General features: G+C 44.4%; 1 long non-coding RNA gene and 1 pseudogene across 1 annotated transcript; one reads left to right on the forward strand and one right to left on the reverse strand.

Moving 5' to 3' along the window:
• Nucleotides 1–3,469: 3,469 nt before the first annotated feature.
• On the forward strand, nt 3,470–26,694 carry LOC127601841 (uncharacterized). Its single transcript, XR_007962658.1, has 2 exons — nt 3,470–3,671; nt 26,512–26,694. It is a non-coding gene; the product is annotated as an uncharacterized LOC127601841 (long non-coding RNA).
• On the reverse strand, nt 25,400–25,534 carry LOC127602923 (uncharacterized; annotated as a pseudogene).
• Nucleotides 26,695–26,940: the final 246 nt, after the last annotated feature.

Consider the following 26,940-nt stretch of genomic DNA (forward strand, 5'->3'; position numbering starts at 1 on the left):
ATATATCTGCATTTCTATATTATACTGCCCCCTGGTGGCCCTAGTGCATTTCCCAGAAGGAGCACAGCGTGTGGCTTGACTGGATCAATGGCATTTCAGGGAAATTTAAAGGTGAACAGAGACACCTGTGTTTCGATGTAGGAGCATGGTCACAAAACAAATTGAACTTGCACGTCAAGACAAACCTGCAATATCAACTAAGGGAGCCGAGAGGCTTAGCCCAAACCCTGATATAAAAATGTAGGTGATCGTAATATGAGCAACATCGGATAAAAGCCGTACCCACATTGCAGACAACTCCAGGCATTTGTACCAAATTGCTTTTGTTCCGGAGGGAGCGTGTATCTGTGAAAACACGATGAGCTAAGGTGGCACACAGCGCCGGCCGACATTTTTCCACTAGATTGGACTCATGAGCGAAGACGAGATGTGGAACTTTTTCACTACAAACAACAGCATTACTCTTTTGCCGCACGTACACACTCACCCCGGTGGAGCCACACACACATGCGCGCGCGCGCACACACACACAAACACACACACACGCGCACACACACACTCACTTCCCCACCTCCAGCGCTTGAAGATCTACCTGCCAGCTGCTGCCAGTCGCAAGGAAAGATGGGCTTTGTTGGTTTTGTGAAGCCCACCGACAAGACCCCCCTGGAGACTGCGGGTCTCCTGTAGCACAAGCCTCAGTCTTATCCACTCGGCTGCACAGGCAATCTGTTTTCTATATTACCAGCCTGTATCACTGTACTATGCACTATAGAACAGCAATTGAGCAGGAAATTAAGTTAAGGGATCGGTATTTGGCGGAGGAGAACAAGCCGGCTCCCTTTCCACATACAAGGATCATTAAATATCACACCAGTTTCTGGATGAATTCTCTCCCGCTCTCTTTCTGCAGTTGCCATCAACTCCCGTCTTTCATCTCTCCTCCTTTCGCTTTTCTTGCTCCTGCCTATTTTTGCCTTGCCTTCCCGGATTGGTAGCGCACACGAAGTGAAACACCCTTAATGGAAGTTTGAAGAGCCTGATGTGTTTTAAGCAAGCCGCTGCGTCTCCGAGACAGGGAGCTCCGGCAAGGGATTGAGACCATTATGAGGGAGAATGGAGGAAATTGTTCTTTTCCACTTTGTTTATTTCCTTTCCTCTCCGCCGGTCATTCCCCGTAGCCTTCACTTTCATTTCTCTCTCCCTCTCCATTCTTATCGTTCATTATTTCTCGGTGCACTCAAACAGAGGAAAGGAGCCCAAGAAATCTTTTGGATCAGCAGATGTAGCAGGTTCAGTTTTTCCTCTGCCTAAATTGTCCACATTATCTTCTCTTCTATTTTTCAGCTTTACTTGTTAGCATTCCTTATAGTTACTGAGGGGGTGCAACAGAGTACAAGACGCAAGGTCGGGACATGAGTGCTCTTGTTTGTAAGGACTGACTTTCCCGAGGCACGCACAAAGACGACTACGCGCACCCAAAATATTGCTTTTCTCAACCATGAACTTCTTATAATGAATTCATCATGATAGACTAGGAGTTCGGATTAAATTGAGGTTGATTTGGGATATTTACAGTACCGTATTTTCCATACTATAAGGCGCTTCGGAGCATAAGGCGCACCTTGAATGAATGGCTTATTTCAAAATTGTTTTCAGATACAGGGCACACCGCTTTATAAGTCACATGGAATAGGAGCCACTGTTAAGCAGCCACTAGATGGAGCACTGTTGGCTTTTGAGACATTTAAATTATTTTACGTGTGCCTTCTGGTGCGGAAATTACGGTACTTCGCCTACATCATGGCATCCATTCAGCCATTTGTATGCTCAGCAAAAATGACGTCATGTCAGAAGAAACGAGTGTGCGACCTCATACTGTGTTGTTTCATGATGATAAAATTCAATAACATGAAGTGCACTTCTTAAGCGTAATGGATCAGATAAATGAAAATTGAAAAAATCAGTGAATGATAAGAAAACAAAAATGTGGTAGGTTAATCATTATTGACGGTATGGCAGTTTTAGCGGAAGGCCGTCAGAGCGATAAAATAGCTCCTGAAGAGGACCTGATGGACAGGTCACTAGTAACAAAGCGCTGCGCTGTGAGTGATGCCCTGGCATTTGCTATGTTAAGAAGTGACCCTTAAAGATTTCTTCACTTCCAATAACTTTGAGTTATCTCGAACCTGTCGCTCGGTCTGTCAATCTCCGATTCTTGTTCACTGAGGCGGCGGGGTGGATATTGACAAAGCAAGCCGGAGTGATACAGCCAACGCATGATGAGACAGTAGACGATTCCACAGTACATCTGTAGTTGTGTAATAACAACATGAAGAAAAAAAAACTATGAATCAACAGATCGATAGAAAATATAAATAGATATATATATAAGTAAAAACACAAGGTAAATATTGCTATTATATGTATTTATTATATAAATATGCTGTTAAGAATCTATCTCACCGTGAGAGCACTGTATGCACTTTGTGTTGCATATAGTAAACATCAGTCTGGTCCAACCTAATAGTAACTACAAAGAGGAGAATCTCCTTTGTATATCACTACTTTGCAGCTGGCATACAGTGAGTAAAATGGATTTGTCAAGTTCCACGCGAAGCAACGATTCCAGTCGGCGGTGCTATGACACCGAAATGACTGCTTATCCGATCTTTGATTGGCTCACTGCTCCAGACAGGCCCAAATAGAAATATCACAACACCTCCATTGCTCCTCTCTATTCGGCACGTGGTGCACAAGGCTGCACTTGGTTTGAATTATTAAAAGCGACAGATTACAGTGCAAAGCTGGATGACTGGAGGCATGGTGGAGACGATGCTGAGCAAAACCTTACATCAGAAGTGTTTTGTACTTTTTTCCATTAAGGTAGGCTATACACGGTGTTGTGCAAAAGCCAAAGGAGGCTTTGAGGTTAATAACCCGGTAAATATTATCGGCGAGTAAATCATAGCACATGTTGAAACTGTCATTAGCGTGTTAAAAATGCATGTTTTTAACACATTTTACAATGGACAAGTGAATGAGTAACTTCACATTGTTATACTAAGTGTAAAGTGTAATATCGAGTGATTTTAAATACATGATGATAGAAAAAAAGTACTGTATGCTGTAAGAATGGGTCAATTTGAAAATACATAAAACATTAACGCTAAATAAATACTGACAGTTCTGAAAGATGAATTGCAAGTGAATCGAAAGTTAAATACAACTGAATTGGACTTCAGGAATGAGTCCTTGTGTCCGCTTGAGGGAGCCCACGCACATACTGACGGCTTTGGACATGGCAGGTTTTTGTGACATGAGAGGACGAGATCAGGATAAATCCTTTCAAACATATTTCCACCATTAATCTGTGATCAATTGATCTATGACCTCTAAAACTTTAGACAGGGAACGTCATTGTAATCTTACCTCTTATCAACCGGAATTAAATTTGAATTAGATGTTCTAGGAGGGGCGGCCCGGTAGTCCAGTGGTTAGCACGTCGGCTTCACAGTGCAGAGGTACCGGGTTCGATTCCAGCTCCGACCTCCCTGTGTGGAGTTTGCATGTTCTCCCCGGGCCTGCGTGGGTTTTCTCCGGGTGCTCCGGTTTCCTCCCACGTTCCAAAAACATGCGTGGCAGGCTGTTTGAACACTCTAAATTGTCCCTAGGTGTGAGTGTGAGCGTGGATGGTTGTTCGTCTCTGTTTGCCCTGTGATTGGCTGGCAACCGATTCGGGGTGTCCCCCGCCTACTGCCCGAAGACAGCTGGGATAGGCTCCAGCACCCCCCCGCGACCCTAGTGAGGATCAAGCGGCTCGGAAGATGAATGAATGAATGTTCTAGGAGGCTTTTCCTGTTTCTTCTGTTTCATGGTTTAGTATTTGGACCTGCTCATAATTCCTTCCACCTTGATCAAGTCCCATGCAGTTCCGGCATAAGAGAAACAGTCCCAAAGCACGATGCAATGCTTCACTGGTGTTGTTTGAGTGGATACCATAATTTAGATGTGGCATATCATTGCTAAAACAACGATTTTAATGATGAGTTAGGCTGACTCTGGCTATGTGAGTGTATGCATGGACAAGAGCAAATAAGCGGGGTGTGAGACTGTGAATGTTTTGTAGAGAGTGCAGGGAGGGTGAAGGGCATAGTGTCAGGGCTTGTCTGACATGTGGCCTAGTGGGCTGGCTGGATGGCTGGATGGCTGGCTGGGTGCGTACCAGCTCTAGCCTGGCAAGTGTCTCCTTCCCTCCCCTCCCCTCCCTTGCACCCTCCCTGGAGTGACGGGCTGAGACATTAAGACAGGCGTTTTAATTAACTGTGCCACTCTTCCACCTGCTGCCCTCAATATGCTCTGGCCCAGGCAAGCTGTCTCTCACAGCACTCAGGCGCATGTTCTCTTCTTGCTCCATCTCCTATTCATTTCTCTTCATTCTTCTTTTTTTTTTAAACGCCATTTTAAAATCTGTCCCTTTATCACGAACCTATTTTTTTTTCTTGTCCCATGTGCTCCGTTTGACCTCTATAAATGAAATTCATACCAGAATGATACGAAAGGCCATGAGGCCCTGTGACAGAATTCGATAATTCCCTTTTTTTTTTTTGTCTTTTAAATTCAGACAGACTGAATTCCTTCATGTGCTCCAATGACCCTCTAACTAGCCATCACACACATACATGGACGCACACCCGTGCTCTTCAAATTTAACCGGTAATTCAGTTCTGCCCGACACTCATCAGGCTATTCATTAAGTCCTTATTGGAGATGGATATTTCCCTTCCCTCATGACTGGATGGAGCCCGGGCGCGTGACGGGATTGAAAGAGCAAATGTAATACAACCTGCACACTTGTTTGAGTGTGTTCCTGTCCACTTGGAAATATACGTGCTCGGAAATGTTTGTGTTAATATGGTTGATAATTAAGAAGCTCATCGGGTGCCGTGACTCTCATATATTCACTGAAACGATCCTCTTTGAACCCTCCCGGTTAAATTGCATTGTGCTTTTCGCATTGTCAACAACAGACGGCATAAGCGACACGGTAAAACAATCCGACAAAGCGTCACAGTCAAAAGGATTCACGTCGTCGCCTTCAAGTCATGGCGGCGCAGCCGAAATTAACAAATGGCCAAGCTCAGGCTCTGTGATGGGTCCTTATTCGCACCGCTACAGTTCGACGGCGGCGGCAGCAGCAGGGGCCCATATATCAGCCGTGCAGATGGTGAGCGTTCATCTGCTGTGTAAGGAGAGGTGACTTTGAAGTCTTCTGCAGTGGGGTGAAAGAGCAGAGGTGTCCCTCAGCCTCTGTGTTTAGCCTCTCTCGCCCTTGGGAGCGCTCTTAACGAATGATGTGAAGAGATGGACGCCGCAGATAAAAGCACACATCTGTACGAGGGCCGAGGCGCACCGAGGATTTATGCATACTTTATGCAACATGTCAGCATATATGTTTAAGTCTACATATGGAGCAAAGATAGTGCGGATTTCAGTCGGCATGGGGGGGTGGGGGTGGAGGGGGGGGGTTAAAGCACTAAATTGAACTGAGCTTAGCCACGTGCTGACCAGTTAGAAGTAAAGTACGCCGGCACCCTGCAGCAATTCCCTTCACTGGTGAGCTTATTGTAGTGGCCTCACTTGTTGTGGACAGAGATTTGTTTTCGAAAAACGTGTCCACATTCCTGCCGAAACAACAGCCCATCACCATGACGTCATAGCAAAAACACCCGGGAGAAAGTGGCTTTCCGTTCAAAAAAAAGGTTTGTCAGAGGAATATCCACTGTCCCAAATCAATTCAAGCACTTTTGAAAGCAGATAATTTGATTATTTGAATTCTCTGAATACGGGAACATCTTTCTTGCTGCCATTTGTGTGTATTAAAAATGACTTTTGTTCAATCTTTTCAAGGGTGGGGGCAGGTGTTTCTATTTTGGTGGCACTGGCGCTCTCTACTTTTGTTATAATTCATCCATCCATTTTCCGAACCGCTTGATCCTCACGAGGGTCGCGGGGGGTGCTGGAGCCTATCCCAGCCGTCTTCGGGCAGTAGGCGGGGGACACCCTGTATCAGTTGCCAGCCAATCGCAGGGCACACAGAGAGGAACAACCATCCACGCCCACACTCACACCTATGGACAATTTAGAGCGTCCAATCAGCCTGCAATGCATGTTTTTTGAATGTGGGAGGAAACCGGAGCACCCGGAGAAAACCCACGCAGGCCCGGGGAGAACATGCAAACTCTACACAGGGAGGCCGGAGCTGGAATCGAACCCGGTACCTCTGCACTGTGAAGCCGACGTGCTAACCACTGGACTACCGGGCCGCCTTTGTTATAATTGCGGTACAAAGTGTCAGGGTGCACCGTTGACATACGCATTATTTATATTTTGATTGTCCGTTGTGGCTAAAAGCTGTAAATGAAAACTTTTGACATGGTGCACACGTTGGATCTCGTTCGACTTTGCAGAAGTACCAAAAGAACTGCGCACCGAGTCTACACTAAACTGAAAACTCCGGAAGGGAAGGAAAACCTTTCTTCGTTAGCATAGCGGGCGGGCGGGCTGTAGCCCTGCGTAGCTCATCTCGAACGCAACCTCCAGGAGCGGGTTGTCCTTGTTATGTTGCTAGTGCACAGGGCCTCCGGGTGATAAATTATGGATGCAACTCAAAAGCTGTAAAATTTGTTGTATCTTCTATTATCTTCATGTTAAAGGCCACAAAAGCTCTTCAGTGAAGTCAGCCATTAAGAAATGACAGGTATTGCTATCTGGCTTCTTTATAGCCTATTACCTGCGATGACAGCAGCTGCTGCTGCACCACTGTACGGCCTATCACATTATTTGCAGCTAAAGTCAGCTACTGTGTCATTTCGCCTCATTTTCTTGACAGTGCTATCATAAATCCATTGGGCTGCGGGGGAAACTGTCGACTACCTCGATTATCTTCATAGCCTGAATGAATTCTGAAATGTATGTAACAGGCAATGACTGTTATGGATCAGGAGCCATGGCCATATTCTCTCACTCACCCCCACCCCCTTCTTTTTTGGACTCTTGCATGTGATCTGTCCATGGAGGGCTGGGGGGCCTCTGACGCTCACGATAAATGGAGTGAAATAGGCCAACTTTGGTGCAGAGTGAAAAATTAAAGATGCAACGATTGGAAGAAAATAATGTCAGGCCGGTACCTGAAATTGGAAATTTTGCTTTTAACTTTTCTTTTACGTGTTCCATATTACATGGATTTTCTGCTGCTTATCCTATGGTGGCTAAGATGGGGGTGATGCTAGCTAGAAGCGCTAGCTTTTATTTATCTATATATATATATATTGCGCGTCGTCCCGCACGCAGTCTGTCCTTCCGTCTGTCCCTTTTCAAAACGTAACTACTTCACCACGCCGCTGCGCGCCGCCACTGCGCCGCTCAGGCAGTGGCTCACTACAATCGCGCGGGCATCTTAGCGAAAAAATGTTGTCTACCCACAAGCATTGCAATGAAATTGTTAGTTATTTAGTAGAGCTAAACATCTCTTTATTTTCGCGATAAGCAATGAAGATGAACAAAAAGTTGAACCAAGCAACAACACTTTTGTGGGCCGAAGGCCCACCTTACCAGCCTTCCGCAGGAACTAGCTGATGAGCCGCCCGGAGGGCAGCGAACCAGCTAGTATACTATATATATATTGTACATATATACATACACACACACCTGCTCCAAATCCTCCAAAATGTGAGTGATGATCACCTTCTCATCCAAACCGCTGCCAATTTGTCCATAATGGTTGTTCTTGTGGGGAGAGCACATTATTAAAAAACATTATTAATTACCCGAGGGCGTCATCTTCTTACAGTTTCATCATATTTGATAATATACACAAAAGAGTTTGTGAGCATTCGAGTATCGAAGATCCTTCATTTTCTACAGGGTAATGAAAATAGTCAAATTAATTAAAGTGTCGCAGTGATCGCGGTCCACAGGGGAATGCGGACATACGTGTGTTCCAACGCATCCCCTTTTGTGACAATAACCACAATGACGAGCGCCCTATCAGAGGAGAAAACACCTCACTCACTAATTAGACTCTCAGGGTGCATTCTGACAAAATAAAGAGAGAAAAGTGCTTGAAGGAAGACTCGGTCTCCAGCAATTTGCATCTGCCACTTTTTACTGCATCTGTTCCAAGTGCCATTCAGAGCTCTCGTCCTCCTTTTGTTGGGAAGTGTTGAGGCCCAACTATTTAAGCTCACCTCCTACCTACCCGGAGCTTTGTTCCGGCTCCCCTGCAAGCCAGTAATGAGCCAACTGCCACAAAACGGCTTAGAAATTAATGACTCATTACGTGCGGGCCCTGGACTGCTCCACGGCCTCTCCTCCTCCCCCATTCTACCACACATGTAATGGATGCACGTAATCTCTCTCTCTCTCTCTCTCTCTCTCTCTCTCATCCCATACAGAAAGACTCCCAACACCTCCCTATAAATTAGAGCCTATTACAAGGCTCCCATGTTAGCGGGGCAAAGAAAGAGGGTCTTCACAGCTCAAGAGTGTGTGTAGGAGAGATTGGGGGAGTTGAATGTGGAGCCTTAAGGTGCTCTTTTCACACCCTCACCCTTATCCATTATGCCAGTGTGTCGAGCCCCCTCAGAGAAATGTGCAGGTCCAAAAAGACTTGGGGTTGGAAATAAGTCACGGGAGGGATTCTCGGTCACACCTTTTCCCTCCTCCTCCTCCTACTTCACTGTCAGATTATATCATGACTAGTCCTCCAGACGGCAACGTGGTCACAGAGTGCTGAATGACATCAATTAGAGCTTTCCAAATTTACGACGGGTGCATATTTTGGATTGGGTTGCAGATTATAAAATGTTTTTGTTTTGTTTTTGTTTTTTTAAATGCAACTTCAAGCGGGCACACCGTTTGGATTACCGTATTTTTCGGACTACGACTCTCACTTTTAGTTCAAACTGGCATCCAACTTCCCTCTTCTCATCATTTTATGGTGCATCACCGCCAGTGGAACAAAGGTGGCATCAATTATTTGACAACTGCTATCAATCAGTTGAAGCAAGTGAATGAGAAGATGGTGTCGAGCGTTTCCACCATTGGCCACCAAGTCCACCAAAAGTGGATGTCGACTGCCAAAAGAAAGCCGAAGAACAAACGGAAGTGGAAAAAGAACGAGAAGACAACAAAGAGCTGTAGTCATGGTGACTACTGTGTGATGTCATTCTGTTGCCGCGGCTAGCATGTGGCATCCGTTAAGTAAAAGATACATCCGGGCTTCACGATGGTCTGTTTCCCTGGTGGTGTTTGTCTCGAATATACAACACGGAAGCACAACTTTGGGATCATAACACTTTTTCCTAACGCTTTCAGTTGACTTGATTTTTTTTTTCTTGGAAAATTGTAGCTATCTGTTTTCAAAATAACACTGCTGTCTCATTTGTACGTTTCACACGCACACACACACAAAACAAAGGCCACAAAAATTAAATGGTGAACAAAATGTGTAGTTCTACATTGCTGATATATATATTTTTTTTCTCCCCCCCCCTTGTTGGATATCTATCAGGTTTCCATTGGAGCAATCTTTTGCTCATTGGCTTTTGAAGATACAGAGCATTTTAAGGCAATCCCTCTGAGAATGAATGGGTGAGATCACATGAGCTTGAGGTGGTTTAGAATGGCAAATCCTGCAGAAAGTGTCATTTCTAGTCGGAGACATCAACTCGGTGTGTGAAACGAGGCCCCGGGAGAACGCAATAGCCTGAGAGATTCCTGAAAAGAGGCAAAAGGGCCCGGGGATCAACTCCTACTCACCTGGATAAGACAGGAATTTCACAAAGCCCTCCAAATACACATGGCAAAGTGAGAAAAGAGGAAAAAGAAACATGATAGACAACAAAAGTGCTGAGCGAATCGAAATGGAAAGGTATGTTTATATATTTGTTTTTGTAGTAACTGTGCAGCAAACAACATTTAAGGGCAAGATCATTCATATTCTGATTTTATTTGAACCAATTAAAAGGGTTTTCCCTAAACAATGTTTATTTATGCCATAAACCGTTTCGGAAAAGATTCATTCCGATTTTTTCCCGTCTAATGAATGGTCCCCATCTGTAGTGGCTTGTGGAAGCTCATAAGTATGGTTGATCGGTAGAAAATAAAACGCTGGCATGTACAAATGACAAATTCTAAATCATCAAAACGATCTCTGCTGGCCCAACATTTTCGCAAGGGTAAAAAAACAGCAAACGGTAACATAAAGCCCCAATTACTTTAAGTGAGAGCAAAATGGCTGATAATTATTGCGCAAGCTCATTAGATTTGTTTTGACACTTGAAGCACTTAAATCACCACGCAGCCATATGCACGAAAACACGACACACGTGCAGATGTTACAGTTTATTCCCAACATAATGAGGCAACCACCGCACAGGTTGGGTGTCACTTGTTGAGATGTAAAAATAAGGAAACATTTTGAAACGACTGCAAAAAATTCCCTTGCCGGATCAATGAATGCAACCGTTTGCGGGACGCGTGATCAAGCATATCATACTGTCGATATATATTAAAAAGCAAATAAATCAATAAAAATGGGCTTATGCTCGCATCAAATGTGTCATTGTCTCCAATGTCTTCCGAAGGTCTCAAGAAGCAAATAAGTAAATCAAGGCAGTTGACTATTCATTCCGTCAAAATGTCATCCATGACATGGCTGAGTGCAAAAAGCAAGCCGTTCATTTTGCCTAATAACTTCCAAGGGATAAAATCCTCGCGATGGCCGTGAACGTTGAAGCCTCAATGCTGTAAAATACGGCGCGCTGTAAAATATTAATGGATGTGGTAAAATTATGCTGGCAGTAATACTTGAGATTGTGGCTGTCTGTAAAAGAGGCATATCTGTATTTATTTATAAGCAGGCCGAGTATATGAGGGGCTTTGTTTGAAGCCATGTTTATGAATCTCGACTCAGGCTCCAAGGTAAGTGGCCATAAATCTGGTCGAGGATCTTTGTAAAGTTCCCTTGGAGGACATAACTTCAGGTCTAACTGCTGCCTCCCTTCACTTGACTTTTAAACATTTAGATGTAGTCTGGCCAGCAGCTTCTAAATTATGAAGGGTTCCCCTTTGAGTGTCAGCGTGTTAACCAATCAAAGTTGATGAACTGGAACATTTTGGTCGATTTAAAAGGTTGTAATTCGTCCTTGATCTGGACTGTTTATGAGTTTGGGGGGTTACGACGAAAACCATCTCCTCTCCGCCTTCTATGTTCCAAGACGGTGACGACGATATTGTTTGGTAAATAATGACCTCACACTCTATCATGTTTTTAAATACGATTCAATCCGAAAAAGAAATATGGACCGTCGGGGTTCAATCTGTCCTTGTTCTGTTCATATGCAGCTGCGGAGTGAGAATTAAATGCGGAAGAATGACTTGGTATGCGGTACATATTGGACGATTCAGATCACTTTCATCACCTCAAGGCATCAAGGCCAGCTGAAAGACGTATTCCATCGATGACCCGTTCGTGGATGACTTCTTCCAGCTCTGTTTTTCGCCAATATCTTGGACATTTCTATTTATTTGTGTTCAAGGCTGTGAACATCGCATCACGGGGGTGACCGCATTTGTAATGGCGCTACAGTTGGTTGAGTGGATATGATGGATACGCAGGGCTTCAGCCTCTGGCAAGGATGTTCCCATCAGAGCCGAGGGTCCAGGATTACAGAAACACATTTCTCGAGTTCAATCAAAGGGTTGCACCGCTGAACTCTTGCTTTTCCGCTTGGAATGTGTGATCAGAATTCAAGGTTGTTCAATCTGTATTCGAGTGCCATTTAGCAAACACGGGCACAGTTTTCAAACCCCCGCAGCAAAAATAACTGCTTGGTTTTCCTATACTTAAAAAAATATATAATTTTAAAAATGTGTTCTTGTAAAAGGTAACAGCTCCTTTATTCAAGGCACGCAAGGAAGAGAAAGAGAACAACAGTCTCGAAAGCGTTTCTGCTATTAATTGTTTTTATTTGATTCGACATTTTCAAGATCGAGAGAACCCAAAAATGGAAATCACGATTACATCACAGTCAATCGCCCAGCCCTACCAGATGCACACCGAGCGACGCAACCAAATTTGACTGCACTGTTATGTGCGGTGCGCCGTTTAGCACGTTTTCATAAGTGGCCGACCATCGGCCACTGGTTTTAGTCTGATTCAAAAATGTGAATTGTCGGTGAGTGTTTTAAAATTTTTCACGATGGCCCACTTCAGACACGTTTTCCTTCTGTGTCCACCCCGAGCTTATTTTGTCCGGCCTGGTTGACATTTTAACCTTAAACACAAACTCACCAAGTCAAGTATGCAAAATATACTTTTGGATAAAACGGGACCCGCCCTGCATCGTAAAATTTTCAGTCACTTGTCTGTCCACAGCCAGCACTCAAATTAACACTGTTACAGACACGCAGGCAACCTTTCAAAATAAGACGAAACACAAAGTCCCTTTTTCCCTCTGTTCACTCGCATCCGCCAAGTTTCTTGGCCATTTTACTACTTTCCCCCGACCCCAGCGCGTCTCTTAACATCCTGTAGACTAATCCTTAACGCTTCGTTGCTTATGTACACCTCTGCTATCTGTCTTGTGCCATTCTGCCCCTGACACTGACTGACACTGCGTATCAGTTCACACCCGCAGCACACACAGAAAGTGCTAAACGAGGACATTGAGAAATGTCACAGTCCACTTAAAAGAGGTTCTCGGTGACACGACAAGCACCTCACGGAGACGGTGGAGGGGGTAGGGGGGGGCATTTACGAGAAATGTGGTAACACTACACTCAGGAGGTGTGATGATATTAAGAGACGTTAAGTGCCTAATCAGCCTTAATACCTGATGAAGTCTGTAAATAAGCAGCCCTCGAGTTATAACCACATATATTAGATTGAGGACCACTAACTAAGAGTGCATTTGAAATGGAGGAGTAACGAGATGCAAAATGTGTGATTTAAAAATGGAATTTAAAAGCGGGCGGCCCAGTAGCCCAGTGGTTAGCACATCGGCTTCACAGTACAGAGGTATCGGGTTCGATTCCAGCTCCGGCCTCCCTGTGTGGAGTTTGTATGTTCTCCCCGGGTCTGCGTGGGTTTTCTCCGGGTGCTCCGGTTTCCTCCCACATTCCAAAAACATGCGTGGCAGGCTGATTGAACACTCTAAATTGTCCCCAAGTGTGAGTGTGAGTGTGAGTGCGAATGGTTGTTCGTTTCTGTGTGCCCTGCGATTGGCTGGCAACCGATTCAGGGTGTCCTCCGCCTACTGCCCGAAGACAGCTGGGATAGGCTCCAGCACCCCCCGCGACACTAGTGAGGGTCAAGCGGCTCGGAAGATGAATGAATGAATGAATTTAAAAGCGCTTCATCTCATAATTTGTCTCGCGGGTTGACTGATAATGATGTTTGTGGTAGTGGTTCCCATTGCTGATTTGAATGTACTTGGACCGAATCCCAGCGACATCCCAATCACAATTTGTCGTAGAACGGACACCAAGCTTGACCCTTAACAGGCTATACAGAACCGTAGAAAATAGATGGATGGATTTCGAGCAAGCAAGTGGTATTGATAGTGTACTTTATTCCTGGTCAACACCGCAATCACATTTTGACGTGTACGATAACTATAAAATCCCAAAGATGACATTTCATCCCATTTTATGGACAACATTTGACCTAGCTTGAAAGTGCAATCACACATGACATCATTGGCGTAGCTTCCTGTGTTGTGGCCAAAATCCGAGCCGGTATTTTGAGCTCCGATGTGGCTGTCGCGTTTCCAGGAGGCTAGCTATGCGATGCTTTCTTTCTTCATTTAGCCGCAAGGCAGCGCGCGATAAGACAGAATGACGACTTCCCTCATACGGAGGCACATGCCAAGTCTGACATAATCCAATCGGGTCCATTTTCATCAGCTTTTGTCTTGTGTTTTTTGCTTCTCGTTTGGACTTTCCTTTGGTTCCAGCGCAAGCTCAAAAACCTGAAATGACACAATTCGGTCGCACTTGTATGGCGACGGGGCTGCGATCCAAACGGCTTTTCGGTAGAAAAATCCTTGAAGACCCACACACATTTAAATCTGGCCCTGGGGGCAACAGACTCTAAACCGCCGAGATAAAAAGACATCCAGGCCAAAAGCAAAAATATATATTTTAAGGGAGGGCTTACCATGGCAACAAAAAGGCATGTCAAACTTGTGGAAAGGAGGCATTCTGACTGAGGAATAAACATAGACCGGCGTGCCCGTAGGAAAGCCTCGAAAAAGCTCTCCGCATATTAAAGGGCCCAGCCTCACACATGTATACAACTCAGGGGGAAGACAATGGCAGTAATAACAGGCGAGGCGTCAGGGTTCGCAAAAGACGGTTAAACGGTCATTTGCGCAGCGGAAAACAAAAACGGGGGCCGAATAGAGGCTGCGCCATGAGATGAAAATCGCATTCAAATTGCCGATTGCTAACAATACCGTTTTGAAGGAGAAGACGAACTTGCTGCAGTAGTTCGGTGAGAAACAGAACAGCGACCTTTCTTAAAGTCGTTCTCCGTCAAATAGTCTTGAAATTATGACCAAAAAAAAAAACTAACGAAAAAACGTTTCTCATTTCAACTTTTGCAAGAGCAATAAAAGCGCCCCACAGCGGCCTTTTACAAAAACATTTAAAATTCCTTTGTGGCAATTTGCTAACGAGCACCAGCACGTCTGCCGCCTCACACACTTCTCTACCTCATTGTGCGTTCTTCGCAGCGATTGCTTGTATGTCACGAAGAAAAAAGAAAAAGGTGGGAGTCTCATAAATAACATTGCTGCACGTCTTTTTTTTTTTTTTTTTTTTTGCCGTGTAAACACAGGCCAAGAATGCTTCCATATACAGTTGAAGTGTAATCAGCTTGGTGCAGAAACAAAGACGAGGCATTTTTTTTCGTGATCGGGGAACGTAACAAGCTCTGGCGAAGCCATCGATTGTTCTCAAATCGTAGATCTTTGTAAGAGGGCTTGTGAAGTGGAGCTAAGTCTCATTACAGTACACTACGGCGACGTTGCTTTTGATTTTCCGTCAACAATCTCTTAACCAGGTGCCGCATTTTACAAATGTGTGTGGGCAGAGAGACGGATTGTAAATATCGTTTGTCGGCGTCAATGCGCGAGCGTCCGGATCAGTCGGGATGTCGCCGGTCTGTTACTTCTATCTTACTATGCAAATGTTTCGAGATCCCGTAGGACTCTTCTGAAGAGTCTCCGACAATCCGGGTTTAGTTGATACGACGACATCTCCAAACGCAATTTAGGCGTGAACCGCGCGAGCAAGTCGGTCACTGTCGCAAAGCTTTTAAGGATTACACAACACAAAGAAAGCTTTGCGTCCTCAATTTCCTTCCCGTACATATCAATGCAAGTACGCCGATTTTAAAATTGTGCGCCGCTTCCCGATGCGTTTTTCTTGTTTTCCGGCAGCTCCAATGTGCAAAACATGATTGAAAAGGTGGCGTGAAAGCCGACGCTCTCCGATAGGGTGTCGTCTATTTACGGGGATGTAGTAATCGCTCCAACTTTACCACAGCGCGACAACAGGGCTTGGGTGGAGTTGCTGCGAATGAAAGGAGGAATTGGAACTTAATCGACCTCTGCTACAAATTTCATTGAACCAAACACGCGAAAACGCATCTCGAGTGTACGCATCGTCATTGAAACGCTTTCCAAGCATTCGGTCGCAGTCAATGTCTTTGTTGCTGTCTGTAAGCAGTCGCTCATGCGCTTGACTCCAAAATGTAGATCGCTTACGTTCAACCGTACGTGTCAATCGACACGTTGGCCTTCATTAAGAAATTGCTCTCAAGAAAGTGGCGGCCTGGGGAGCCCTCGTGAAGAAAGGAGGGCTTTGAGGGGCGAGGCTGGCATACACGTCGGATGAGGAGGGTTTCACTCCTCCGTTCAAATGAGTGGACGCAAAAAAACACCAAACGCAAAGTCCACTACTAATTAAGGCCATTTGTAGCCACTAATAATTGTCTGTCGTCTTCATGCATAACAATAAAGAATAAAGTGGGGGAGGGATGCCTGTAATATTATGTCCCGTCCCTAACTTAAGGTTGAATATAACCATTGTTAAAAATTCAAATGAAGCTTTTTTATTCATCACAGATAAAGCAAAGAAAGGAAAGACCCGCGTTAATTTCTTTTAATAACAGCTTCATTATAATAATGTATTTTGATTAATGATGTTTACGGCACTGCTGCCGGTGGAAATGGCCTTCCCATAAATTAAACCAATAAAAGTTAGGTGATGAATTACTGTAAGAAATAAAAACCATTAGTCCGATCAGTCTCATCTTACTATGCAAAATCGAAAAAAATGGAGATAAAATTAAGACAAACTGAATTAGTTTAGGGATTCCCTCTACAAGTACAATAATTTGATCATCTCTTTCCAATCATCACAGAACAATTTATTTCATGTTCGCTCCACAATTTGAGGTGAATCAAAAAATGAGCAGAAAACACAAATAGATCATTTCATTCGGACATAAATCCTATGTGGAGAGTCATCCAACACACCAACGCATTACAAAATGGTCGTGTTTATATATATATATATATATATATATATATATATATATATATATATATATATATATATATATATATATATATATATATATATATATATATATATATACCCATACTTTATGAACATGTATTTGTCAAGCGGCTATTTCCAATTTAATTCATGAAATACAATTTGCATTTCATTTCATTTCATTTCATGGAAATCAATAGCTAAATTGTACACAAAGTATCACAAAATGACAATACCGGTACATATTGAAAGGATTACAATGCATTCACAGATTTGGCACACTTTGGCTATCTAGTTGGAACGGAGTATGTTGCACAGTTGGACATGCCCGCTATGAAATTAATAATTAGGACTATTACAGTAAATCGCCGCATGTGGACATTTTACACACATATGCCTGCAGTACTGCAAAAAAAACAGGAGGATGAAACCATGTCTGATTCTGATTTTCTCTATTAATTTGGGATTAGATCAAAGTATAATACATGGCAATTTTTTTCTGTTCTCCTGTGATAATTCATTGTAAATTTCAAATGTGCTCTGTGCGGCTCTTGTATTCAGAGCAAAAGGCTGCGTTCCCTCAAGGTAAATTTACTATCTCGCAAAATAAAAAGCGGCAGGAAAACGAAGAAGCTTTGTGGGGCAAGTCTAACATTCTAACATCTCTGTGTTTCATCTAAATCACTGACAACAAAATAGCCTCTAGCATGATTCGCTCTAGCTCTCTCTTTTCTCTCTTCCTCCCTCAAAGTTAACTATGACATCTGGCGTGGGCTCTGAAAACCATGACAACAGACACCACGACTGCAAATCCCACGACAGCGTACAACTGTGGTGCAACAAGAGAGGTGAAGGCAGACGGCTTGCTAATAGGGGAGCATGCAATGCAAGAGATCACTCAGCACAACCATTTGAACCACTTACGATATCAAGTCAATTCAAGAAGAGCCTTCTCATTTCCGCACCGTTTCCAATTCGAATCGTGATCCTTTTTGGACCGCATAATGTGTGTGCCGGCACAGGTGGATCATTGTTTCGAAATGTACAGTTTAGATACATTTAGTGTTGATAAACGGCAGCATTTTATTTGAAGATGGAATTCAAAGCCCCTCAGTTTGCTGGAGGATCAGTTAATCCCATGCCGGGCATCGTGAAATGGCAAGGCTGCACTACATAGGAGAAAGACATGCGTCATGATAACAGGTCTAAAATCGGCGACCGTGAGAGAGACTTTTTTTTTTTTCAGGTAAATCTTGGTGGGTTTTATAGCCTGGACTCTGCCAGCCACCTTCCCTAATTTATAATCTTAATAGACATTCATGAAGATTAATTATTTCACATTTTTCCTCGTATCGGTCAAGACCCCTCTCTATTCATTTCTTTTTTTTTTTTTTTTTATCTCTGAGAAACATTTTTGTTCAGGAAAAAAAAGATGGATTGACAAAGCAAGGGAAGTCATTTTTGCCTGATGTCCCTGACAGCTTAGCATGTAATTACTGTCACACCAGCACAATAGCGGCACTTGAAAAAGTGCAAGGACAATCAATTTAACTTTTCAGGGTGGCAACTTAAGTATAAGTATATAACTTTTTTTTTCGTCTTATTATTTTTTTGAATGCCGAAGAGCGATGGTTGTTGAACTGGGCATGAATATCTAATAATGTGACTTTTGGGGGGTTTCTTCCCATTCTCAGACTGAGGCATTAGAATGGACTGTAGAGCAGCACCCTCTTGTGGATCCAAAGTGAAATGCAACCTACATTCCGGACTGCAGCTTTGATGCTTGTTTGATGAATCCGCCTGCTGCATCGCTTTCTCAATCTTCCCCTTCTCTCTTGGCCAGAATGCCGACTAGAATTATATTTTTTATGTATTTCTCCTCCAGCCGGCACAATGTGAGCAACCACTTGGTTTCGATGTTCGATCCCAGGCCCTATACACAACTGTCACGCCAACTCTCCTTGTGTGTATTTGTGCGTGGTTGGGGAGAAGGGGATGCAATGAGTTCAAATGCCAGTGAAAACGTTCAATTATAAATAGATTCATCAAAGGGCTGAGAGGAGCAGAGTTGAAAAAAAGGGGTCTGAAGAAAATGTATGCACAGCCATAGAGTTGCTATACATTTGCATATGGGTAGAGAGGGATTACACAGAGGGATGAGCAGAGACACTGAGAGGGTTTAAAAAGAGGGTGAGCGCTCGAAACACAATGAGGCATTTATGTTTACCAACGGAGGGAGCGGGAGGAGAAAGTCGAAGGGGGGAGCCGAGGGATGAGGGGCCACGTATTTAGTACATCATTGCAAAAATGTCTCCGATACTAAGGACGGTGACCTCTAAGTCAGGGCCTTGAGGTGAGAGGCTGCATTGAGGAATGCCTAGTCGTTAGTCCGGCCTCATCTTTCCTTCTGGGAGCGACGCCGCACCAAGTAGGCTGGACAAACCAGGGCATTAATATCCTCCAGCAACCCCCCGACCCCCTGACAATACCTATTAAGTATGTAGGCCTCTGTACATTACACACCTTGAACCAGAAACAATTGCAGCCTTTCTTTCGCCCCCTTCAGCATTTGAACCGTCGCCAAGAAATGCAAGGAGCACATTTCATTATCCAGAATACGTTTTGTTTCATGGACAAAAAAAAAAAAAAAAGACGCGCGCACTCACACACACACACACACACACACACACAATAGTGCATTCCACCACTGTGTTCTTTACATAATCGGTTACATTGTGACACCTACTGTACCTTTACAGCAAATGACTGTTTGCCTTTTATTCTGTTGTGTTTTCACCTCCATCGCTCCCTTCCAGCCATGTGTATCATCTATAATTACAGTTCACACTGATTCCAGCAAAACCCGCTAAACCCAGCCGACAGTGGAAAATAAGAAAGCCACTTGTAAGGTGCGAGAGGAGAACTTGACACAAGGGAGGGAGTTTGAGGGGGCGAGGGTGGGAGGGTTGGAGGGGGGGAACACAAGCTGTGGCTGTGGGGTAACAGCATCAGCACAGCATTATTATGTTTCTAAATGGGAAGCGTGTCTCATGACGCCGGTCCCTGTCCAGATATTGATTGCTCCTGTGGCTCCAACACTAACAGCCGTGGAGAAGCATTGAACTTTAAAGCAAATAGTCCTTCTCCCCCACTCAGTCTTCGCTCCCAGGCGATCAATACCGGTCGGCCCAGCATGGATAACACCTCTATCTTGAATAATGCCCTTCTTCCAATACCCACTGACCAGGTCGGAGACATGGACAAGCTGTGACGCCGCCGAAGGTAGATCAAATATGAGATAAAACACAAAGAAACACGGTCAGCATACCATATAACAGTCATCCTATTTTAATCTCACACGTGTCTGCTAAACGACGTGACGTAAAACAGCAAGTTCCGAGATCAAATTCATCAAGTTCCGCAGTCGCGTTAATAGAAAGATTAGCAACGAGTAGAGAATTATGATGAGCGATTATGAGCAGCTCAGACCGCTGTAAAAACCACTGGCGCTCAGACCCTCCTGCCTTTGGTCTTAAAAGTGTCTTCCATATACATGCAGGCATAATACTTTGGAGGTGGGCCGGTCATCTGTTTGATTCCCATTAGCCCGACATTAGCCGCTCCGACCCTTTATGTTATCCAGTCCATTACTCCGCTGCAAGAATAGTGGAGGGGATGATGCTTTTAAGAAAGAGGAAGGCCACACAGGTTCAGCATGGTTGGGCAGAGCTGGAGTGTGAACGCAGAAACGCCCATCGCCTATTCTGGATCACAAGGGGATCTCAAGGGACACCCGGAGGGATACAGCCCGTATTCACATTGGGCTGATCCAACACGCTCGAAAACATGATAGGAATCGTGCTCATCATGTAGAACACGGTTATGAGAATGGAGCATCTCCTGTCAGGTGGGTCTTAATTTTATACTTCATCTGCAGTAAACAGCACCTTAAAGCAAATGGATTCATTCACAAAACAAACGTTGCTTCATTTCAAATGTGTTTGTACTTTGCAGGGTTACAATTTGTACCACCGGAATAAATATTGGTGACGAAAATGTAATTCACACGGATTAGCAACAAATTGCATGTGCATATATAGAATAGGTAGTCCCTGCAAATGTGAGCAATGGAATTGTGGAAAATTAACATGAGCCACAGAAAAGTTAAGAAGAATGTCCAAATGTAGCAATGTTAGCAAAAGCGAAATTGACTGAATTAATAATGGTTTGTTATTAGGAATGGGTTGGACTTCTCAATGTGATTCTTTGCATGTGCATACTACAGTAAGAGGAGGGGGGGGGGGGGGGTGGTTGACCCATCCAGTGATTCTGTATCCCAAATAGATCAGATTGTGAATTGCTCTCTACATCCTGCTGCCATGGAAAATGAATCCCTTTCGATGCCGAATATTTAAAACAAATCGACAGGGGAAGGACACATTTGACTTGCGGGAGTGTATAGTCGAATATGGATCTATGTTGATGACCACAGATTTGGACCTGCAAATGTTGTTACTGTGCAGCGAATTGTTGACTGTCGGTTGGAGAATGTCATTTCAAGGATTATGGGGAGAATCATCAGGGCGAAACATTTCTTAAGTGAAACTGCGCTAAACTGCGAACATGATTACGATGTGTACCGTAGCGTACTTGCATGCGTTACCGTGCGGGGTGATCGAGGCCTGCTGGATTTCTGGTCAGCATTTTGAACTAGAAACGCACGGACACAAAACTATTTAAAACGAAATGCTGGCACGACAGATTATATTAATAGCATCGGTGGGCCGGTCCTCTCGGTGAACTCAATTAACCCAGCATTAGCTATAGTCCTTAATGTCCCCCACCCTATTACTCTGTTGCTATGGCCGTGAAAAGAGATGGAGTCCAGGAGGTTCAGCATGGACGGGCATAGCTCAAGTGTGAACGGACGAAACGCCCCTTCGCCCATTCTACTTGTCCCCAAATCCCTCCGAGACCTCAAAATGGGCACCGGCCTCTATTCATCGCACCATTGTCAAAATCACACGAGTGAGGAATTATGATTGAGCGCTTTTGCCCCTGCCGTCACACAAATTCAGATTATTAGCCAACAGCAACATACGGCACTAAAACTGTTTACGTCGTTCCTTTTTACATCTTCACAATCATGTCCTACCCCCATAAATGAAAAGAATAATGTTGATCTAACTGCTGCAACATGTGCTTGTTATGCTCAAGTTTTTGTGACTGAGCATCCCCTTCCTGTTTTTCCTAGTAATCCCCGATGTTATTAAGTCCAATTGTACTAATTGCTGGCGAAGAGCGACCGTAGGATATCGGTTTTTGACAGCGGTGAACCATGCATGCGTGTTGATGTCGGTACCAAGTGGTCCCGTCCTACACTTGAACCCGGGAACCGCTCTTTCACATATCTCACCTTTCCTCCCGTGACACCATTATTTCGCCTTCCACAGTAACCTCACTAAGCAGAAGATGGTTGATTGCCCGGACCCTCGGATTGCGCTCCCTCTCATAATGTTATCTTAGGAAATGTGGAAACAATTGAACCTCCATTTGACTTTGGCAGCTAAAATGACTACCACATTGGCATCCTCCAAGAACGAACATACACTCGTGTATGTGTGCGCGGCGCGAGTGTGGCGAGTTCCCTCCCGAGAGATTCCACAGAGGGATTTCAAGGGCTGCGTGATCCAGTGCCTCTCATCATGGCAAATTGACCATGTGCACTTGATGGCTAGTTGAGTAATCTCCTGACACGTTGGCTTTCACACACCGGTCCGCAATCACAGAAAGAAAAATAACTTTGGCGAAGAAAAGTCATAAATAACCGTGGCAGAGAGGGAAACTCACTCTCTCTTTGCCCTTTGAACCTGGTTGTGAAAACAGTCAATAAGAGAGAGGAACCGCATGATTTTCACCGCAGTTGTAAGGTTGTAATCATTAGCGGAGCCATTATATGCCCTCAAGTGCTGTGCTAACTGTGAATGTTCAATATCGCGAAGAACAACAAATCATTTGTGGCTCAAGGCAACATTGAAGGTAAAAAAAAATAAAAATGCTGCTGTTATCCGGATGGGAAGTGACACCATCATACGAATGACAATAAATTCCTGAAAGAAAACGATAATGATAGGAGAGAGTATGACAGCCTCAATAAAATAGACAAACAATAAAGACCTAAGGGTTCGCAAGTATTTTTTTTATAAACACAGTGCAGATGGCGTGGGTTCGATCCCGGCTCCGGCCTCCCTGTATGGAGTTTGCGTGTACTCCCCGGGCCTGCGTGGGTTTTCTCCGGGTACTCCGGTTTCCTCTCATATTCCAAAAACATGTGTGGCTGGTGAACGGAACACTCTAAATTATCCCTCGCTGTGAGTGTGAGCGCGGATGGTTGTTCGTCTCTGTTCGCCCTGCGAGTCACTGACAACCGGTTCAGGGTGTCCCCCACCGACTGGTATGAGAAATTCTAGAATACAGGTAATAGTAAAAAAAAAAAATCCTGCTGGCATCGTTGGAGTGGGTTGTAATGTACTGCTGTGCTGCAACATATGTATTGGTTCTGACTCATGACCCAGCCAGAGGTCTGTCTAGGAACGTAATTGTGCGCATGAAGCAGGATGTACTCACAAGAGAGGTTGGAAGGAGCAGAGAGAAGACGGGTAAGAGAGCAAGGGGAAACGGGCAGGGCGGGGAGGGGCGTGAGTGGGGGTTGAAGGGTTTAGGGGGAAAATGTGGTCATCAATTGCTGGCAGCAGATTCAGGGAGAAGATTATTGGACGGTAACCCAGTGGCAGATGTCTGATGAGTATCTATTAACCTGCTTCTTACATCTCGGCGGCAATGTTACTGATGAATTCAGACCAGGAGGCCTTGTACCGCCCAATAGGAGGGGTTGCTAATCCCTCTCCACGAAAGAGCTGCCAGCGACCTCAGGACCTGATTGGCTGTATTTGTACTGCACTGGCGCAGCAAGCTCAGGCAAGATGGAACAGAGGCAAAACGAGTCAGCCCCCGCTGGGTCCGCTCCATTGCTCCTCTATCATCATATCACTCCTGGTTTATCCCCTTTTCACCTTCTCCACCGATCTCATTCAGGTGTTATGTCTATCAAGACCACCCATCGCCCTATTTACTTGTCAATCCTCTTAACCTTTCATATGTCCTTGCCTCCTTCCCTCAGTCGATGCATCCCATTCTATGTCGCCACAAGTGCCCAAGGCCTTCCCGGCTAGTAGATGTTGTATAGAATAGTTTGAAAATAAAAACGGGCTTGATCCGAATGCCGCAGCTGAGAATATTAGCCCTGTAATTTGCAAAAATCAACACAAAATCGGCAGTGGCATCGAGGAGATGGAAGTCAAATATGAAGTTTGAGCTACTTGACCACAGGTGGTTGAGAATTAGCCTCTCACTAGATATGGCCGAAAATCTGACAGGGTTCCGGCCATCCTGACGTCGGATGGGGTGCATAAGCAAAGAGAGAGTTCAGGGTTCTTTGCGTCACATCTGTTCCTCTATTAAAGGCAGATGGGTCGAGCTTGGCCAATGACACATGAACAAAGATGGAAGCTCCATCCTGAGCCCAATCAGTCTTGTTGGGGGATCGGGGGGGGGGGGGGGGGGTGTAATGGACCTGCGGTGGCCTCCCTTGTCCTTCCAAGCACAGCTGAACAGAAAGATCCGGCGTAATAGACCCGAAGCGCCAGGTGGCTTTCAACACCTGCGGAAGGCATACAATGGACCCCATGAAGAGAAAAATTGAGGAAGTACACGGAAATTGTACAAAAACGAGCTGTCGGAGGTTCTGAGGAATCACATCCACCAAGACATACAAGGTGGTTAAACAGTGTATAACGAGCATTTTTATTTTAGCAAACCTTGCTCCAAAAGATATATAGTACAGCGTTCCCACACATACTGTATTGGTGATTCGCTATTCGCCTTTATTTATTTTTAACGGGTCAGGGTGGGGGAGGGCAGAGGTTAACTTGATTTAAGAAGGGACTTCATTTTGTTCATAAAAAAATTAATAAATAAACAAAGGACTTTGCCTTTTGAGCAGTACTTCTCAAATAGTAGTACTTTAATGGGGCGCGGTGCTTTGCTTTAGTCCGTCGAAACAGGTAAGGCAGCGAGGTGTGGTCTGGATACCTGACTTGGTTGAGTAACTGTCAACTTGGGGAGGAAAGGGACTTGAGTCCAAGTTTTGAAGATAAGGTATCGTGACTGTATGGTGACCCATGAGCTTGTCTCAGTAGATGTAATGAGTTCAGATTACAGGCCAGTCCACAGACTGGCTGTAAAAGGTTTGCCCGTAATCCCCGCAATCATTAAAGGAATGCTTTGTTAGAAGAGGATGGAGGAGAGGTGAAAAAGACAGAGAGTGAAGAAGTAGGGGGAGAATGGAAGAGGTGTGTGTATGGGGTTGGGGGGGGGGGGACTCAATAACACTTGATTCGATATGAAAAGCCTCTTGTTGCCACCCAGGAGAAGCCAGACTAGGAAGGATGTGAGGGAAGCCGGCCGAGAGACTCCAACAAACGGGAACAAGACATGCCTTGTTCCGGGTTTAAGGAGCAAACAGATTAAGATGAATTGATGCAAGCTTAGTGACTTTGGAGAATGGGGCAGGGGAGAGAAAAAAAAAAAAAACGCCCACGGATCAATAAGGCTTAGGAAGCAAGCAGCCAAAGCCAGAATCTCCACTCACATTCAGTGGGGATAACACTTGATGGAAGAAAGGTTTGTGTCTCACTTTTATTTTTATCCATAACGGTCAAACAGATCACATATTTCACATTCTTTTGAATTGATATGGCTAACAGAATAACAAAAGAACAAAAGAAAGATTGTGTTTCATACTACACTACTACACTTGATCTTAGCCAAAAGGCCGAGAAGCGATATAAACATATATGTGTATACATACATATACATACAGTATATATTTTGTTTTGTTTTTTTTTTTAATGAAAATGAGAAAGCTAGTGTGCGCAACAAACATCCGGGGAGTGAAACTAAAGCACATGAAGATAACACCAAATCATATTGCTTGTAAGCCACACACATCCAGCGTCCCACAGTGCACTGTGACAGATCCATGCCTAAGCCAGCCTGGCGAGGCCCATGCCCCGATGTTTGCACAGATCAGAGAGAATCATTTAGGTTAACATGGTATTTGTATAGCAAAGCCCCGCTATCCGAGGTTGGATCTGACACTGTTATTCTCATCTGTACCCGAAGATCTCAGGCCTCTTGACAGGAGTCATAGCAGAAGCTATTTTCCGTCGCTAATTCCTCAAGAGGTCTACCGGCAATGAAAATGAGCGCGAGGCGAGCTCGTGCATTCGATTACACAAACATATGAGACGAGGTCTTACCTCTGTACACCACATATCTACTGTGTCAATATTAGCGTGGTTGAGAAGAATGTCAAAAACCCTTCTCTGCGTGCTCGAGTAATGATTAAAAAATGCCGTTGCTCTGTTGCTGCATTTAGACTAGGAGGAAATGCATTGTCAGACGACTCCAACCATCTTCATGATTCCCGTCTGAAAAGCACCAAGTAGGTAATGCGACACCATTTGATGATATAATTAATTTTCATAACAGTGAGCACAAATAACCGAGCTGTTGAACTCTGTGAAAATGAATTTTAACAGTAAGGCTTCGTCACAATTATGTATTCCACGTTGTATGGTGAAGCAGAAGTGTCCATCAAATCAAAAGATTATACCGGGTTCGATTCCAGCTCCGGCCTCCCTGTGTGGAGTTTGCATGTTCTCCCCGGGCCTGCGTGGGTTTTCTCCGGGTGCTCCGGTTTCCTCCCACATTCCAAAAACATGCGTGGCAGGCTGTTTGAACACTCTAACTTGTCCCTAGGTGTGAGTGTGAGCGTGGATGGTTGTTCGTCTCTGTGTGCCCTGCGATTGGCTGGCAACCAATTCAGGGTGTCCCCCGCCTACTGCCCGGAGATGGCTGGGATGGGCTCCAGCACCCGCCGCGACCCTAGTGAGGATCAAGCGGTACGGAAGATGAATGAATGAATGAATATTATTATTATTATTATTATATTGGCATGATAACAGATATTGTTCAACAAGGTATTTATTTAGCTGTCAAAAAAAAAAAAAAAAAGAACATTTCAGACTTTACAGGTCATTGTGAAGACGCTGCATCCAAGTCATATCCGACCGAGTTTGAATTTGGAAAATGTCTGACACCATTTATTTACAACCGAATAGTGAGTTCCACTATTTATTATTTACTATATATTTATTATTCTCTCCATATTTATTAACCCCACGCATG

This window comes from Hippocampus zosterae, chromosome 6 (assembly GCF_025434085.1).
Source record: "Hippocampus zosterae strain Florida chromosome 6, ASM2543408v3, whole genome shotgun sequence".
Classification (NCBI taxonomy): Eukaryota; Metazoa; Chordata; class Actinopteri; order Syngnathiformes; family Syngnathidae; genus Hippocampus; species Hippocampus zosterae.